Consider the following 18997-nt stretch of genomic DNA (forward strand, 5'->3'; position numbering starts at 1 on the left):
ATGCCCATTAGCTCCTAGGAACCCACTTGCTTATCAGCTACATTCTCTCAAAGTTTACTCCCTTATCTTGAAGTTTTTACTACTGGGCTAGAGAGCAGAATAGCTGCCATTAGGTTTCAATTACAACCCAGCCCTTGCCTCTCTGAGACCCTACAAAAACTCTGTGAAATTATTTTTCAATAAACGGGGTTTGATCAGGATCCAGACTTGCCCCCATTTCCTCATGTCTTCCTGTCCTGTCTCTTTTTCAGCCTTGCATCTCCCTCCCAGGTTCCATTTGAAGACCCCGCGGGCCGGGGCACTTCTCTCCGTTTTAGGCCCCTTCCTTGGCTTACTAATACTATCACTAGGTCCCTTTCTCTTTAACAAACTCATGGCCTTTGTCAAGCAACAAGTGGACGCCATCCAGGCCAAGCCTATACAGGTCCGTTATCACAGGCTGGAGCTTGCACACTAAGGCTATTCAGATGAATAGCAGGCCATACCTCAGGTGACCCCACCTAGGACAGGGCCAGGGGTCAAAAAGCTACCCTTGGACCCAATGACGGGCTATAGAGGGCACCAGGGGATTCAGAGCTACTGACGGGATTATGCACAATCGGGACTGTATCCAACCTAAGACAGAGATGTCAACCAATTTTCAAAAACATCAAGCTGTTGGCCTCTCGATGACGGGTAAGGGACAAAGTCTGATGAGATTGATGCAGCCTAAGACAGGCCTGAACCACACATCTAGCTTATATATATTATATAGAAAAGGGGGCCTGTAAGGGGCCACCCTTAATGGCTCTTGGCTTAAAACATAGGCATTTACACCTTGCCTGTAGGCTCCATTTTCTACATCTCTGTTTGGCACCTAGCAAGCTGAAGGTCAGCCCGAGGCCACATCACACGGTCCCAGTCCCAGGAAGCTGCTTGTTTACCTTATCTCTGCAGCTGCACTCCTCAGAACTAACCTCCCTATCCTTGAAGTTTTTACTACTGAGATATGTATCAGAGCATCCTCATTAGGTCCTAGGAACACGCTTGCTTGTCACCTTTGCTTACTTCCTTATCTTGAAGTTTTTACTGCTGGGCTAGAGAGCAGAATAGCTGCCATTAGGTTTCCATAGCAACCCTGCCTTTGCCCTTCTGAGATTCTATAAAAACCCTGTGAAATTTTTGAATAAACAGGGCTTGATCAAAATTCAGACTTGCCCTTATTTCTTCGTGTCTCCTGTCCATCTTTCACTCCGACTCCCACTCCTAGGTTCCGTTTGAAGACCCCGCGGGCCGGGGCACAGCATACTTTAGGATGCAGTGATCTATGATGATGTGCATGTGAGCTTCACTCGGGAAGAGTGGGCTTTGCTGGATCCTTCACAGAAGAGTCTCTACAAGGATGTGATGCTGGAGATCTACACAAACCAAGCTGATGTAGGTAGGACTGAATTATCTTTTGCTTCTTATAGTCACGGGAGAAATGTTTTTGTTCTTCTGTAATTTCAATTGAGGATGAGGAAGAATGAGGTCAATAAATCAGGCATGGTTCTAAGAGACTCTGAATATAATAATTTCATTTTTTTATAATTTCCAATAATATATATTTTTCTGGTACTATATTTTAGGCTACAATTTGGGAGACCATAATATTGAAGAACATTGTCAAGATCTAGAAGACATGGAAGGTAATATTCATGTACAAGCTGATAAATGTCCTGCAGAAGAAATTTTAATGTGCCCTGCAAGTTTTAAAGAAAAGCAACAGTTAAAAAAAAACGACACCCCCCCCTGCAAACTCTGTCTCTGTGGGTCAGGGAGCTGCAGCACAGGGGTGGATCCAGGGGAGGGTGGCAGGTTGCAGCAAATGCCCCCCTCCCTGGGAACCAGCAGTGGGAGGGGTTTGAATGCCAGAAATAGTGGGGGAGCCCAGGGTCTTTCCCTGGGTCCCTAGGCAGTTGGATGTGGGAAGGGGCCAGTTAAGGGTCAGGAGCTTTGGGGAGAGGTGGGGGTGGGGTGCTGAGACTCGTACCTAGGACTGAATGGGGCCCAAGCAGAAGCTAAGCAAGCACCCTGTGCCCAAGGAGACCCCCGTTGGCCCTCAGGGCAGCTGGTGGGAGGGCCTTGCCCCCAGGCGCTCCCAACCTTCACTGGCTTTTGTCGCTGCCTCTGCTGGAGGGAGGGGCTGAGCACCCTGGGTTGAAGGGGCTGTGGATCCCAGCATTCTGGGTGCCCGTGCCATGCCTGTCGGGAGCTACTGAGAAGGGAGAGATGGCTCCTGGGACACGTGTGAACCCTTGGTGTTGTTGTTGCCCCCAATGTCGTCGAGCATCCGGGGGTGGGACTGGAGCGTGTAGATGTGGAACCCGCTGCTGCCGCTGCCAGGCCCGTGTGCAAACTGAGTGTGGGGACTGCCATTTCTGTGGAGATATGAAATGGGATGGTGGGCACATGAAGCAGTTGTTTCTGCTTAGGCAGTGCACTATGCCTGTGCTCCCACACACAGCTGTATCCCTTCTGTGTGGGGAAGCTGGGAAGGACAATAGGGTGGATAAAGAGGAAGGGAAGTTTGGTTCGAGCCTCCGGGAGTCTACAATCTGTAACGAGATCATCCACCCTGACCTCCTGAAGATGGGAAAGGCTGGGGGTGCTATCAATTCAGAGATCCCCAACGGCTGGGCGTGCCCGCGATGTACCCAGGAAGGACAGACAAGCGAGGATGCAGGTGAGGGTCCAGGGCGCCACGGGGCTGACAATGGTGAGGGGGTGGATGGAAGCTGACAGTGGAACCACCACTCCACCTCTATCCAGAAGAAAGGGAGGCTTACTTGCCCACCTTCTCCCTTCTGATGGGCCCTAACCCTAACCCTGATGTGTCTGGGCCCCCAAACGGAAGGAGTGAGAGGAGGGGAATAAGACCCCCACCCCAAGGAAAAAGGTGAAAAGAGGCCAAGAGAGGCACTTGAAGAAGGTGGGTAGAGATGCCTGCCTCCTCCAAGGAGCAGACCCAGGCAACCCTGGCCTTCTGCCACCGCCCCCCCCCAGGGTTCTGAATCCAAGCCTGGCATTCTCATCCTGCCACCCTGGGCTCCCTCCCAAGAACTGGGAGAAAGCCAAGCCACCTATGGCTTCTGCTGAGGGCACGGCAGTGTCATCCCCATCACCACAGAGGGAGAAACTTGAGTGTTTCAAGCGTATGTGCCAGCTGCTGGAGCGGGTGCCTGATACCTCTTCTTCCTCCTCGGACTCAGACTCAGCGGGCACATAGCTTAGTAAGGACAACGCCCCTGGCGAGGCCTGGAATGGCCTTTGGCCAGCCCAGGGCAGCTGAAGGAGAACCATGGGAGGCAGTGGACTGTATGCCCTGGCAGTGGGGGACCACTGCTCAATTGTCCCCTGGCCCTGCCCCACCTCTCCTTGAAACCCCAAGCCTGACACTCTGCCTTTGCTGCTGCCTCGAGCTGCTTGTCTCCATGTCTTCCAGCACCTTGGACCCCAAGAGCGATGTGTCTGCATGCTATTCTGCCAGACTTGGAGCTGCTGGTGCTACAACAAGTGTCTGTGGCCTTGGATGGACCTAAGCCTGAAGAAGTTGCTGACCCCACCCATGTTTAATGGGGTGGTTTGCCGCCAGCCATGTGCTCTGGACCTCAGCTGGACAGATGTCTTCAAAAAGCTTCATGTAGCTTCTGAACCAACTGCAAGGCTTGCAGGAGTTGGTATTTTCTGGGTGCTCCTGACTCTCCATCTCTGCTCTGGGCTCCGCCCCACTGCCAGCACTGTGACTCCTGGACCTCCACTGGATTGAGGATGTTAAAGACTCCCAGCTTTGTGAGCTGCTACTGACTCCACCAGACACCAAACTGGGACAAATCGAGAGCCTAGGCTGACTGCAGGGGGTGCCATAACTTCTCCCCGCAGGCCTTGAGCTCACTGATGCCTCCCTGAGTCTCCTATTGTGCCATGCTCCCCAGCTCAGTGCCCTCAACTTGAGTAACTGCGTCCATGATAGAGACCCCAGTGTCCACCTCATTGCAGTGCCCACAACCCCTCTCCAGGAAACGCTGATGCACCTCAATCACTCTGGATGCCACCACCCAATGGACCACTGCCTTCCACTGTTTCATCGCTGCCCAGGTCTTTGCCACCTGGACCTAAGCTCCTGCTGCCAGCTCTCACCCGAAGCTTGTTCCATTTGGCAGCCGCTGGGCCCCCTACCCCCTTCCGTTGCCCAGAGTAGAAACTACTTCTTAAGGATAGCTCCTGGACCTCTTGCCTTCTTTTCACCCCCTGATGGGAGGCCAGGTTATTTTCTTCATGAATTGACATCCCTCAGTTTAATATCTTGGAGTTTCTGCCCAGGGACATGAGCCAGCCTTCCCTTTTCCCACCTACATTGATGTCTTTGGGAATCTTTGCTTCCTGTCTCTGCCTTCCACCTGCTTCATTGTCCATCCCCTTGGGGGCATGGGTCAAGAGGTATGGGGGAAGTCTGAGCCAAGAGGATGGTGGGAGGGGTGGTGAAGGTGCAGGTCTTGAGCAGGGAAGGGTGAGAGGGCAGTATACTGGGAGCCACAGTGCTGTGGGAGGTGATGGATGGGTGCGGGGAGGGCGGAGAGCAGACCAACAAGGGTTCAGGGAGCAAAGACCGGTTGGGTGGCATGGGGTCCAAAAAGAGGAAACCAGAGCAGCAGTTGGGATTCCAGGTGTCAGGAAGGGGGCTCTACAAGCCAGGAAATGCCAGGACTGGGGACTGGGACAGGAGCAGATGTGGGGCTCGTTCCATCTCTGGGGTTACCCCTCTCCCTTCCCTCTGCTAGAGTTCAGTTCTTTCCCTGACCCTGATTCCTTGAACGTCATTGAAAATGGCAGCTATTGCAAGGGGTCGGGGACTGCGAGTCAACCTGCTGTTCAGCTCATGGCCCAGGGGAGTGATGACGGGTAGCCTAGACTGCTGCCTGGCTCTCAACACAATACTTGAACATGCATCTGTACTGAAGTGTTACTTGAACCTGGGGAATCTCAGACCTAGGGGACTGAGATGTGAGGCGGCCAGCTTGACCTAAACTGGGCTAGTGCTCTCGGGCATTACTGTCTCCAACAGCTCCACCACTCCGACCTGGTGGGGGGATGTCAGCTTAAAGATGGGCAAGATGGGACTCCTCCAGCTTGGCTCATCCCATTCTTTCATCTTCATGGAAGCTTGTTTCTCATTTGCCCAGGGAACTGCCACTCTTGGTTGCCATGGAAATAGCAGCCAATGGACACCTCTGGGAACTTAGTTAAAAGACTCTTGGTACCTCCCCTCTCCCCACATCTTTTTATCTTCCAGTGTAGGGGTGGGGTCTGTAGAGCCTGAAGGAGGAATCGGGTCCAGATCACACTCAATTTAGGCCAGAGGGAACTGGATTGTATCACATGGTGGTGGGGAGAGGGGACTCTATCCACTTTCCTCAGGTAACAGGAAGGTGCTCGGGTTGGGAGTGGGGGCTGAGCAGACCAAAGGCAGGTGGGGGGAGCTGGGATTGGAGAAAGGCTTGACCATGAGACTGCTTGAGGGAAGGAAGAAAGCACCCCGGCAAGGGGCAAATGTGGGACCCAGCTGAGTTGGATCCCTAAACCCCCAAGTCTGTAAAATACAGGGTACTATAAAACTCAGGATCTTCTAAAAACAAAACAAAAAAACAAAACCCCATTGCTTTAAGTTCAGTGATGATTATTACGTTCTCACAAAACCACTCACCTCAATGTCAGGAATCTGATTTGTGTTCTTAAGGCGTTCATCTAAGAATGGAAACAAGGAAACAGTGACTTAACTGATGTTACCGTTTGAATCATGGCCCCATTAGAGCTGTGCTGTAGAACTGCCAGTCAGTTTAGTTTCATACTACTTAGATATTGCAAAAGGAATACACATTGAATATGTGATAGGTATATGCCCAAAACCTTCTGTAAGCAAAAAGTCCACAGCATTGCTAGTGCTAGTCATAGACTTGTAGTAATGTTGCTAAGATCAGTGAGAGGACAGTTTAAGATAATCATGAATGTTGTGGAGAAACCCTAGTCTCATACCATGTCTATGAGGAACAAGAATCAAGCTGAATCCAGTGTGGAAACCTTTCATATTTTATTCTTAATGGGTGTATCCTATGTCACAAGGGATACAAGCCATGTGAGCATAGGGATATTGAAAGAAGCCACATACCTCTCTCCAGAACAATGAGAAGATATGTAGGAGTTCTCACTTTGCTTAGACTTTATGAATGTGATACAAGTTTACAATTAATTTGTTTTCCAATGTCACTATGAACATCCACAAACTCACACTACAGAAAATCTCTATGAGTACTAAGAATGTGAAAATTCTTCTGTTTGTCCTGGTTCACTTTTCAAATGTGGTATGACTCACACTATAGAAAAATTTGTGAATGCAGTCAGTGTGATTAAACTCTGAGTTCTTCCGGTTCTCTTCAAATATACAAAAAGCATCATATAGAAAAATGATGCTATAAATGTGAGCCATGTAATAAATGCTCTCACTACCATAGGTGTCTTCAGAGACTCAATACATAAAGAAGGGGAACACCATGAACGTAAACAAAGTGATAAAACCTTACAATCTGGTTCCTCTTTACCATTAGACCCAATTGTAAAATTAATTCACAGAGAAAATTAATTCAGTGTAGTGAATGTGGGAAAGCTTTCACATGCTCTAGTTATCTCTGCAGGCATGAAAGAAGTCACACGGGAGAGAAACACTCTCTGAATATTCTCAATGTGGTAAAAGCCTTCGCACATCAGAGCCATCCTCAAAAGTATGAAAGAATTCACTGTGGAGAGATGCTCTAAAGGTATTTAATATGGTGAAACCTTTGCACATCACAGTAGTTTTCAATATCATAAAAGAACACGTACTAGAGAGAAACCCTATGAGTTTAATGAATATAGTAAAGCCTTCACATGTCCCAGTCATCTTCGAAGGCATGAAAAAGTTCATACTGGAGAGAAACCCTGTGAATGTATTTAATACGGTGAAGCCTTTGCACATTTCTGTAGTCTTCATCATCGTGAAAGAATTCATACTGGAGAGAAACCTTATGAGTATATTTAATACGGTGAACCCTCTGCACATTTCTGCTGGAGGCCAGCTTGAACACTACAGGGTAAACTGAGGCAGGACATAGAGTTGGTGACTGATCACTCACCAGACTTTTCTCTGATGGGATCTGGCTTGATTTACTGGAGCCGGTTCTCCCTTTGGCCAGCAGCTGATGGCCAGTATTGCTTGTGAATAGCAAAGAAGAAAAATAAAAAAGGAGGGAATATTCACACACACACACACATTTGGTGAATGAAGCAAAGGAAGCTCCAACAACTTTATTTTTTCTCATAGCTTACATATCCCAACAAACACCTTCCAAGCAGTATAAAAATTACAATTTGATTACATTCTATTTTTCTTTTAGTGAATGGTCATTGAAAAACAGTATATACCCCAATATTTTTACACGAAAAACTTTTTACACATTACAATTGAAGAAAACAAATTATTCCCAAGAGCCCACATACATTCACAACTAAGCAATGCATTATAGATCAACAAAGTTTAAGCAAGCAAGGTAATTTTTCAGCCACTTGCTTCTTTTTACTGACAGACTGCAATTTGTGATTACAAAGAAAGGATCAATTATCTAAAAAAGTAATCTTTTTAATAACTTATTTATTTTTATTTCAATGTTCATTAGTGTTTTGTCTGCATATATGTCTGTGTGAGGATGTTAGATCTTTGAGTTACAGACAGTTGTGAGCTGCCATGTGGGTGCTGGGAATTGAACCAGGGTCCTCTGGAAGAGCAATCACTGCTCTCAACCCCTGAGCTATGCTGTAGAACTGCCAGTCATTATAGTTTCATACCAGTTATGAACTACACAAACTCTTAGAAGAAAAGGTAGGAATGGCACTGGGAATATAGCTCAGTGGTAGAGCAGTTGCCTAGCACACACAAAGCTCTGAGGTCAACCTCCAATAATGAAAGAAAAAAAGGGCAGGGGGAGTCAGTCATCAGATCATACCTTGGGTAATGGATTAGAAACAAAGGGAAAAAGCAGATGAGGTAGACGTCATCACTGGGCATGGCAGTGCAGTGATCTCAGCATTCAGCTCAAGGCCAGCCAGCCTGAGCCACATAGTGAGATCCAGGTGAGCACAGACAATAACAAATCCAAACCAAACAAATACAAAACGTTTAAGCCTTGGGGCCAGCAAGATGGCTCAGTAGGTAAAGGCACTTGCTGCACATGCCTGAGGTCCTGAGCTGGATCGCCAGGACTCAGGAAAGGAGGGAACCAACTCTAGAAAGCTGTCCTCTGGTCTTCACACGTGCAACACATGCAGCACACTCAAACACATTAACAAATGTAAGGGCCAGAGAGCTGTCAGCAGGTAAAGGCACCTGGTGCCATGCCTGACAACATCAGTTTGACCCCTGGATCCATGTGGTGGAAGAAGAGAACTGAGCAGTCATCTGACCTCCACACAGGTCATGGTTTTCATTCAACCCCTACCCCTACCCCCCCCCCACCATGCATGCGCAAAAAAGTATGCATTCGTGCACACTAAATTGGTCTTAAAAGTGAAATAATAGGCTGGGTAGGTGGCTCAGCATCTAAGAACAACTGTTGCTCTTGCAGAGGACCAAGGTTCCATCCCCAACACCCACATGGCAGCTCACTACTGTAATGCCAGTTCTGGTCCCTCACTGGGCAATAGGCAGGCACATTATACACAGACATATGTACAGGCAAGACATCCATACACAAAAAATTGACAAGTTTTGTGCTTTAAAGGGCACCATTAAGAAAGTGTAAAGAGGCTGGAGGGACAGCCCAGCTTCTTGCTCCTGCAGAGAACTCAGGTTTGATTCGCTGCGCTGGCTCACAACCATCTGTAACTCCAGAGCAGGGAGGGGACTGATGCCCTCTCCTGTGACCTCTTCTGCTGCAAGCACCAGGAACACATGGTTCACACACACACACACACACACACACACACACACACACTTATGCAAGCAAAGTACTTGCATTTGTATAATATAATAATAAATCTTCAAAGAAAGGGGGGAAACATAAAGAAAGGGAGGGCATTATATACAACTCATAAAGGCCTTAGAGTTATAATACATAAAGAATTTACAACTCAACAATCAAAATCAAACTTTTAAGTGGGCAATTATGCAAATAAACACTTCCCCCCAAGGAATACACGTAATCAACTAATAAGCAAATGCAAAGATACTCAACAGATTAGCCATCAAAGAAACACACACTGAAGCAACCAGGGCGGCTGGAGCAAAAAGAGAAAGTAGCAAGTGCTGGCTAGGATGCTGAGAAACTGGCATCCTTACGCACTGCTGGCAAGAATATGTAAAAAGTCCCCTGGAAAATCCTGTCTGGTCCTCTAAGGTTTGACCGCATGATCCAGCAGCTCCACCACTACTATATACACTAGAGAAATGGAAACACGAGTCCACCTGAAGCTGGCAAACAAATGTTAATAGCAGAAGCACTGAGAAGTGCACCAACGCCGAAGAGATCCCAATGCCGTCAACTGATAAGTGGATACATTTGATCTGCCCAAACAATGGATCATCACCAGCCAATAAAAAGTTAATGCAGCACTGATGCAGTCTGCAGCATGGACAGCTGTCAGACACTAACGTACGTGGAAGAAACTAACCTCTAAGTCCACTTCTAGGAAATGCCCAAATCTGGAAATCTGTAGAGACAGTGCTGTCTGGTGCTAGAGAAGGGAAGGAGGTTACGAGGAAGGAATGGGCAGTGGCTGCTGATGGGAGCTAGGCTTCTTTTTAGGGTTATAAAAATGCTCTAAGAATATGATAAGACGGTAACTCTGAATTAAAGCACTCAATTATTACTCTAACTAAATTCACGGCATGTAAATGATCGTGTCTACAAAATTGTTAAGCAGAGAGTGACACGGCACACCTAGTTTTAACTCAAAAAAAAATGCTTACCAAAATTATTTACTAATGAAGCCATGGTATTATATGATTCCCCCGAAAAAGCATTTTGACTTATACACCACGTACCTTGCGTGTGACTTTCCATCAAATGTGTGTTTCCGCCACAGAAGCAACTGCTACTCTAAGCTGTACAGAACAGCTCAGATAACTTAAAAGATCACAAGGAGCTGAAGTAAGTAAGGGGGCAACAGACTTACGTCAGGCTCGAGGGTCACACGGTGCTGGAACACCTTCACCGAGCTGCCATAGTCTTCCAAGGCCAAGTAGATGCAGCCTAGGGAAAACCAAACCCCAAGATGCAAAGATCAAAAGTCAGAGTTATTCAAGCACAGACCACACTTAGAAGCTACAATCTGAACAGATTTAAGATACTATGGAGGAATACATGGCTATGCAGAATTCAGAACTATATAATATTTGCCTTGTGTTAAGTTTAAATGTAGGAAATTTAGTGGAGATGAAAATGTCAAAGCACTTATAGCAATGAAAGCACTGCAATGTTGATATCATTTATATGCTCGGTGTTAGTTAAAGGTAACGGGCAGCTTTTCTTTTTAGGCCTTTATATTTGGGTCTGGTATTCTACACCTGGAACTGATGATGTAAAAAACCTTTACAAAGTATCAGCAGATTTACAACTGTTTGTGTACCACAAACACAAGGACAGAGTTCTGCTTTCATCCTTCGGTCCCACAGAAAACCTCCACTATTCAATCAAAAACAACCTCCCTAGTATGTATCTGTGTAGGCACGTCTACAGAAAACTTGGAAAACATACAGTCCTAATCTGGCTGATATTTGGAAAACAGGTAACTAGTTTCTTTACATCACAGGGTTTCCCTAAAAATCTAACAGACCCTGTCAAAGGAGCTATAACTGGTAAAAAAAAAAAAAATCAAGAGCATTAGTCAGGAACCCTTGTTTTCCTTTTCAGTCACCAAGCCCTCACAGATGGAAGCCTACTTTCTTACCGACTGAGCACAGAGCAAGGGAGAGCTCTGGGAAAGGGATGACACACTCCACAACTGCCCCAGCCTCTCCCAGGACAGGGGAGGAGCTACCTCCAGTCCCTCCTCCCAAACCTGCCCCACAGACACCTGTTCCACAGGGAGGGCACAGAGACCAGAAAGTTCTCTAAGCAAATAAGGATTGTTGGCTGATAATTAGAGATAAAGGCTTCCAAACCAAATGTCGCAGAGCAACTTGACACTTCTCAGAATTCACAGGAGGCTGCCAATGACCACCAAGGGCTTCCTCTATGCAGAACAGATTTGGTAGAGGCTAGGTGAAGGCTGCAGGGGTGGTGTGCATCTGGTGGGGGGAGGGGCAAAGAGACTTGCTGGAACCTAGTTCGCTGCCCTGAACTATGGCTGAAAGTCAGCTCACCCCTCGGCTTTCACCTGGCTATTTATAGAATGAATAAAAAGAACCATTCAGGGAAAAAACACATTCCCTGAAGTGACATAGTTTAAAAGGACCCAAGCGCTGCCCTAACCTATGTGACAATATGTAAAACGAGTCCCTGCCACCCAAACATGTTCATCCTTGAAGTCTTCATTCGTTGCATCAGTTCTAGGGCACACCCTTGCTTTTAACATCTCCAAAACAAAGACATACCTGGTTTTATTTGTTTACAGTTATTTCTGTACAAAATGCTACAAAATGCCGGGGCCCCTTCCAAGACGGCAAGTTAGAGACAATGAATTCTAAGTCACTTGGAATGAGGACTATCTCACTGAGACTAAATTAAGAACACTGCAGTCTCCTGCCTGAGCCCCAACAGCAATACATAGATAGATAGATAGATGATAGATGATAGATAGATAGATAGATAGATGATAGATAGATAGATAGATAGATAGATAGATAGATAGATAGATAGATAAAACAAATATTCTTCCTCACATGTTGATATAAAAAGGAGGCTGTGTAAAGTCAAGATACTAATGAAAAACCTTATTTTTCAGTCTTTCAGAAAAGATCAGCAAATACTGCAAATAACAGCACTTACAATAGAGCTCTAACCCATACTGGTCAGGTGAAGTTTATTACCTACCTTTAAATTTTAAAACTAGCTAATGTTACCAGCCAAGGACCATACAGGCAGTAAACTTTAAACCCCTACCCAGATCTAGCCAATGGACAGAACATTCTCCATAGTTGAGTGGAGAGTGGGGTCTGACTTTCACATGAACTCTGGTGCCTCATATTTGACCATGTCCCCTGGATGGGGAGACCTGGTGGCACTCAGAGGAAGGATAGCAGGCTACCAAGAAGAGACCTGATACCCTATCAGCATATACAGGGGGAGGAGGTCCCCCTCAGGAACAGTCATAGGGGAGGGGAACAAGGGGAAAATGGGAGGGAGGGAAGAATGGGAGGATACAAGGGATGGGATAACCATTGAGATGTAACAAGAATAAATTAATAAAATAAATTTTAAATTTAAAAAATAAAAATAAAAATAGCTAATGTTTTATACTTAGCATATTAGAAAATATTAATAAAAATTTAGATATATGACTTAATATAATATAAAGTATTAATATGGTTCTGTTATCCTTTACCTTTGCTTATTTTTTGCTTTGTTTTAGTAATTTGCACGGAACAAAATCCTATGATCAATACCAGGTAACCATGAAAGGAGAGGCCTTTAAGCATGCCATCCCTTGGACTCACAAAGCTCTCATTTTTAAACTTACAGCTGACTCACTACATCCTCTTTATTTTTTATTTCTCAATTCAGGGTGTTGGACTTTGAAGAACTGTGTACGATCCTTGGCATCTCTTTTACTTTATATTCAAGCTATTACTTAAATTACCGTTATCAGTAATGACTGATGGGGCCAGCGCGATGGCTCAGCAAGTAACAGCCCTTGTCCCACAAGCCTGACAACCTAAGGTGAGTTTGATGGCCAGAAACCATGTCAATAAATAAATAAATGAATGAAAGAAAAAAAAGAAGCCAGATGTGGTGGCACATATCGATAGACTAGCATTCCAAGAGGCACAGCCAGGAAGCTTGTAAGCTAGCTAGCCTGAAACACTCAGAGCAGCAGTGACAAGAGACTGCACTGAAAGATGAAATGGAAAAATCGGCTCCTGCAAGATGAGTTAGTTACACATGTGTGAAAACACACACACACACACACCAGCACAATGCATATAATAATGAAATCAAGAACCCTCAAAACTTTCACACAAGTCCTTAAAACACAATTGAGTTCTTGAAGCTCCAAGATCACTTTACTTTGCCCAGAACTGTCAGGTGAGTAAGAGCATAGCTTCCTTGCATGTTCTAGTGGTACATTTTTTAGTTCATTTTAATAATATTTAAATCTAGATACCTAAAATGAGACTGCTTCAACATGCTATTAATATATAAAATGCTTGACCTATTTTACATCCATCCTCTTCCTACTAAGCCTTTTAAATTTGATGTGTGTCCAACGTCTTTCAGTATCGCCTCCGAGCAGACACATGCTGTTGTCTCCTCCCTTTAGAGTTACTCCGAAGACCTTGCTAAGGGGCCATCCCTCAGGAAGGCAGGAGCAGCTCCTGGAATGAGAGCTTACCTTAAGCATACTAAGGGCATGGGGAGAATAAGAGACCTTTAATGACATACAGAATCCTATCCTATCCACAAATGAGCCATGACTTATGACAATGCCACTCTTGCTACCAGTAAAGAAAGAAGGGAGAAAAATAGCGCATATAACATGTACTGGGGCACCCAAGAGGTCCGCTCATTTGCTTTCTCCTTCACCTTCAGACCCCAACTGGCTCCTTTCCCCAGAGCCATGCAGATGCACAGAGAAGCAGCAACAAGGAGATGGGCGTGGCCAGCTGGAAGGAAGAGCTAAGATGGTCTGGCCAAGAATGGAAACCACTGCTGGGCAGAAGCTCTGTTGAGATTTCTATAGAGCTCACATATCTGGGGCAAGCCAGAAGGCCACTGCCACTGCTGGCCAAGACCTGTAGAAGCCAGAGTCCAGTGTGTGGGTGCCAGTGCAGAAACACAAAAGCAGAACGATTGCTTGTTTTGGATGAAATAGTGCTTTGTTTATTTACTTTTTAATTTTTTAATTTTAATTTTGGTTTTTCAAGACAGGGTTTCTCTGTGTAGCCTTGGCTGTCCTGGACTCACTTTGCAGCCCAGGCTGGCCTCGAACTCACAGTGATCCGCCTGCCTCTGCCTCCCGAGTGCTGGGAATAAAGGAGTGTGCCACCACACCCGGCACTAATAATGCTTTATTTAAATGATTGCTTAAACATTTTAAGTTATTAAGGAAGAAAGAAGAGTGAGTGAGAGAGGGGGAAAGGTGGAGAGGGATGGGGAGAGGGAGAAGAGAGGGAGAGAAAAGAGCCACACAGAACAAAGGAAGTGAGAAGATGTGGCTGACTCAGGAGCTCTGAGCACCTGTGTGGCTTCAGCTGCAAGACTCCATCTCTGAGTCATGGCCCTGGGCACTAAGGTTGGGTGGGTGGGGTGGGGTAAATCAGGCTGTAACTCCAAGGCTCTGAGATGCCCCAGAGGTGATAGGGTTCAGAGGTGCACTGGTGCCATCTAGTGGTGGGATAAATACACTGGTCACACAAAGGATTCAGAATCAGCAGGCTTGAGGAGCTCTAGGGGGAGTTCATTCAATTAGAAAGGAAAATTCTGTTTCTCAAATGGAAAACCACAAAACCTCAGACTATTGCATAAAGAGATGTTATCATGTATCTGAAGGTTATGTTAAATATTGCTAATTATGAATTACATGAATGAAATGATTTTTAAAAAAAGAAATAAATTCAAAAAAAACCAAGAGAAAGTCACGGCCTAGAGAGAAAACAGCTCACTCAGCGCCTCACGATTATTAGTTCCTGGAGTGCAGTGACTACAGTACTCCCCAGACTTCAGCACCTGAAGTGGAAAGCAACCACTGAGGGGCTCACAGAGAGCTACTGGAGAACGGGTGAAGTCACTTTTACGTCTGAAAAGATAACCTTTACAAAAGCAGGGAAACACAGCGAGATACTCCCTGCTTGCATATCACAATCACAGTTTTCTATTTTGTTTTGTTCTTTCAAGACAGGGTTTCTCTGTGTAGCACTGGCTGACCTGGAACTCCTTCCTGTTCTGTAGATTAGGCTGGACTTGAATTGGGGCATGCACCTGCCTCTGCCTATGCTGGGCTTAAGCACATGAGCCACCACTGCCTGGCCAGTTTTCTGACTTGCTACTCAGATTTCCTTCTTCCAAAGGCTGGGTGGGTGTTTCCACATGAGTATCCAAGGTTCACACTTTTCTGCTAAGTCCCTTTAAGGCCAGTTAATTGCTGTGTAACAGTCTGTCACATGTACTAAAGGTTACCACAACCCAGCGCTAATCCAACCAGTTCTCCGTTCTCTGCCTTCTGCTTCCTTACTTCAGTCCCATGGCACAAGTGCAAACGAGCTGCTGGATGTAGCTCAACAAACAGGGAGCACCCTGGGCCAAATCCCAGATCACCGCAACCACTGTTTGGTAGTGGCTTTTCCTGAGGATGCTTCACGCTCACTTCTTAAATATGTGCGCAGCAGTCTCAGATTCTCCTCACTGCAGGTGCACAAGCTTAACCTGTCCGTCTCAGCCTCCCTAAAGGGACAGTTTCCTCTGTTTTCCCATCACTCTGGGCTATGGTTGTTGAATGCTGTTTCCCTTCTTGTTTGGACCTGGTTACAGCTGTCTGTTATTTGCTTACTCATTCTGGAAAAGTCCGTGTGTTTACGTTATATGCTTCTGAGACTCTCCTGCTAGGTTTATCATCCTATTGGTCTGGGAAAGTAGGCAGCAGTAATCTGCTACCATGGCTCGTGCAGTTCAGTAGGCAGGAGAGAAAAGTCCCATGTTTATTATAGGGGGCTGACTTGGGACCAGAAGTGTGCGAGCCCCGCACATGTGCCTGCTCTGTTTTCCCAGCAGTGAAATGATGCGCCAACCAGAATCTCCACCCCATGCAAGGACAGAATAGACTGGCCTGTGCCATGTTACTTGGGGGTCCTAAGACTCAGAACTAGGTGTCAGGCAGCAAAGTTTTGCCCTCCCCACTGTACTTAGTCTCTCAGTCAGCCCAGATGCTATTGCAGGCCTCAAATCTCTAGATAGCTCTGCAAGTTAAACTTTAGGAGTTTTTTTTTAATTGCTTACCTATATAAGAGGAGGGGTAAAAGGAGGGAAGGAGGGATGAAGGGAGGAAAGGAGAAAGGGAGGGGAAGAGAATCTCTTTTTTTTTCTGTGTATATTATTCACATATTCCATCCTTGAAATGTGAACACCAACTTCCTTGAATCTTCTACTACAAGTAATACAACTTTATGAAGAGACTATCAGATTATATTTCAAATAGAAACATTTTATTCTTTTGAAAACTAAAATGAGTCAGGCATAGTGTCACATGCCTATAAGCCTAGTATTAGGGAGCTGGCTGAGGCAAAAGAATGACAGCCTCGAAGCCAATCTAGGCTATGTAGTGACAATCTGTCTCAAAATTTTAAAAAAAACCCACTAACTTGGCAGGGCACATTTGCCCCTGCAAATGAAGGGTGAGCATGGCCTGGGCCTGGGGATTGTTAAAACCACAGAGCACCGTGCTACAAAGGTCAGGTTGGCAGGGAGGTGTGCTGAATGGCTCCTGAAAATCAGCCAACCAACTTCATTTTGGTTTTGAAGGGAAAAGAGTTCTAAGATGACAGCTTGAGGTATCCGGGGCTCTCTACCACTTGGCCTTGGCCAGTATAGCATTGTGTCTTGTCATGATCTCCTCAAGAGGTAAGCTGGGAAGTTAAGAGCTCTAGATCTGGGACAGAAGTCCAGACTGAATAGCAGCTCCAGTCCTCATGAACTACACGAGCTGGTACAAACTACTAACATTTCTATTTCTTCACCTATGAAGTGGGTAAAAACATTAAGGACCTTGGAGACTGTGCTTCTGGCTAATGAAACCCCCAGAGTGCTTTCAAAACAGTACCTGGGACTAGGTCACATGCAATACTAGTTCCTGTATTACCATTAGGACAGAATAAAATAAAGTCAAACTCTACAGTCACCAAGAATCTCTGCTTTCTAAATGACTGCTGTTTGCATATGCAGGCTCTCAATTCCCAGGATACATGTTCCCAGTTTTCACTTCAGTCCAAATCTAACGCCCTCTTTACAGCCACATCAGTACTTTCTTCTCCTTCAGGCCTTTTCTAATCATCAAAGCCTCGTTCATCCCTGGGCAGCACCCTGCCCATCTAGTGTACCACATTTTATGTGTGACTCATACCTCTTCCCTCTCCATTTAGCACACGGAAACCAAACACTTGCAAGTCTGCATCTTCACATCATCTTTTGCATCTCTCAGTACCACTAAATGGTCTAAAGGGAATCCACACTACATACTCTCTTAGATCATCAGTGCTCAACAAGCAGAAACTATGTCCCTCCAGTCTCAAGAAAGCACTGTTGCCTGTTTTGAGCTGATATTTCCTCTCCTCTCGTCCCAGTGTCTCCTGGTGACTGGCAGCTCTACCACTCAGCCATGGCCACCAGCCTCCCTCCATCTCTGTCCAGCAGAGTGTCTCATTTCTGCCTGAAGCCTCGAGTATCTAAAAGCTCTGCTTAACCCTTCTGCAGTGAGCCCAACACTGCATGTGATCCTCATCACTTTGGCATGGCTGTGAGTAAAAAGTGTGTTGATACTAATCTGCTGCCTGACCCATCACTCACTCTCCAGGCCAGAGTCTGTTTCTGAAGGGCAGCAGTGAGCTTCAAAGCCACTGACCTTCTAAGAATGGGGTGGCTTTTGGCATCACTCGCTGATGCTTCCTCCCCTTGGCTCTCTCCTCTCTGACCAATTCTGCTGTGTTGACCCCAGTGTGTTCCATTTGACTTGTATTTCAGTAGTGTCTTTTCTTCTACATTCCTCCAATTACTAAAGATGTCCAGAGGACAAGACTCTGCCTAATATTCTCAGCTGGTACAGTGCTCTCTAAGGAATTCAGTTACTATCACAGTTTCAGCACCTGCCAGCTCCAGTCCACCTCACAATGGGCCTTCACTCTGGTTTTTGCTCTAGAGGACCATCACTATCTTTGCTTGAACGCAGCACCATCACCTCAGATGCAACATCCAAAACCACATCATCTGCCCTGCAAAAGGGTGTTCTCCTTCCTCCTGAACTTCCTATGGCTAATTTAAGAGTCTGGGTCTGGCGATGTCATTCAGAGGTATAATGTATAGTTAGAATGTGCCAGCACCAGGTTTCAATCTCGTGTCCTACACACACGCACACAGGCACACACACACACACACACACACACACACACACACACTCACACACACACACACACAGGCACACACACATACAGGCTCACACACACACACACACACACACACACACACACACACACACACAGGCACACACTAATCCCAAGTCTTCCTTCAATCCTGCCAACCTAAGAGTAAACTCAGAATATTTTCCTTTGTAACAAACGTCAACCTCGGCCTGCTTGTGCTTATTGCTAAGGTCGCTGGTACTCTCCTGTGACCTTCATTCTATAGTTAAACTTTGAACAGTACCACTTGTGACATATTGGTCAATTACACAAAATCTATTACAATAACGTCTCCTATCCAGGGCCTTGAATGGTTCTCCCTTTGTCATTTTCCTGCACAAACTCTTTGCTCTCTGCTCATGGGTTGGCACAGTGTAATGCATCCCACATCTGCATCTGGTACACTACATGGCAGGGACTTGATACTGTTTAGTCGGGAGACCGCACAGCATTCTATCCAAACAATAACCCTTTCAAGGAGACAAAGAACACAAACTCAATGTAAAATAAATGCTATGTAAAAGCCTGTCTATTAACTAATCGCCAAGTGTTGGTTTTATCATGTTAATAGGGGATTTAAAGATCAGGGTATTTAAAAGCCCATATTCACAAGTGGTATTATTGCCAGCT

The 18997-nt window shown here is 45.8% G+C and overlaps 1 long non-coding RNA gene and 2 pseudogenes across 4 annotated transcripts in view; 2 read left to right on the forward strand and 1 right to left on the reverse strand.

Moving 5' to 3' along the window:
• Positions 1–668: 668 nt before the first annotated feature.
• On the forward strand, positions 669–3247 carry LOC311590827 (F-box/LRR-repeat protein 19-like; annotated as a pseudogene). Its single transcript has 3 exons — positions 669–675; positions 2245–3173; positions 3231–3247. The product of its transcript is annotated as an F-box/LRR-repeat protein 19-like (transcript).
• A 153-nt stretch (positions 3248–3400) lies between these two features.
• Positions 3401–4273, forward strand: LOC311590828 (F-box/LRR-repeat protein 19-like; annotated as a pseudogene). The gene has a single exon. The product of its transcript is annotated as an F-box/LRR-repeat protein 19-like (transcript).
• A 1476-nt stretch (positions 4274–5749) lies between these two features.
• The window catches only part of LOC311591335, a 46053-nt gene continuing 32805 nt past the window's right edge, over positions 5750–18997 (reverse strand). The window contains exons 3-5 of one of the 2 annotated variants that reach the window (XR_014777062.1): positions 10081–10295; positions 7185–7263; positions 5750–5763 (exon numbers count right to left, since the gene is read on the reverse strand). This is a non-coding gene — a long non-coding RNA (uncharacterized lncRNA). Of the gene's footprint in view, positions 5764–6742; positions 7264–10080; positions 10296–18997 lie in introns of those variants that run through there. The other variant, XR_014777063.1, reaches the window with a different exon arrangement.

The sequence above is a fragment of the Acomys minous genome, assembly GCF_964271855.1.
Source record: "Acomys minous genome assembly, chromosome: 20".
NCBI classification, from domain to species: domain Eukaryota; kingdom Metazoa; phylum Chordata; class Mammalia; order Rodentia; family Muridae; genus Acomys; species Acomys minous.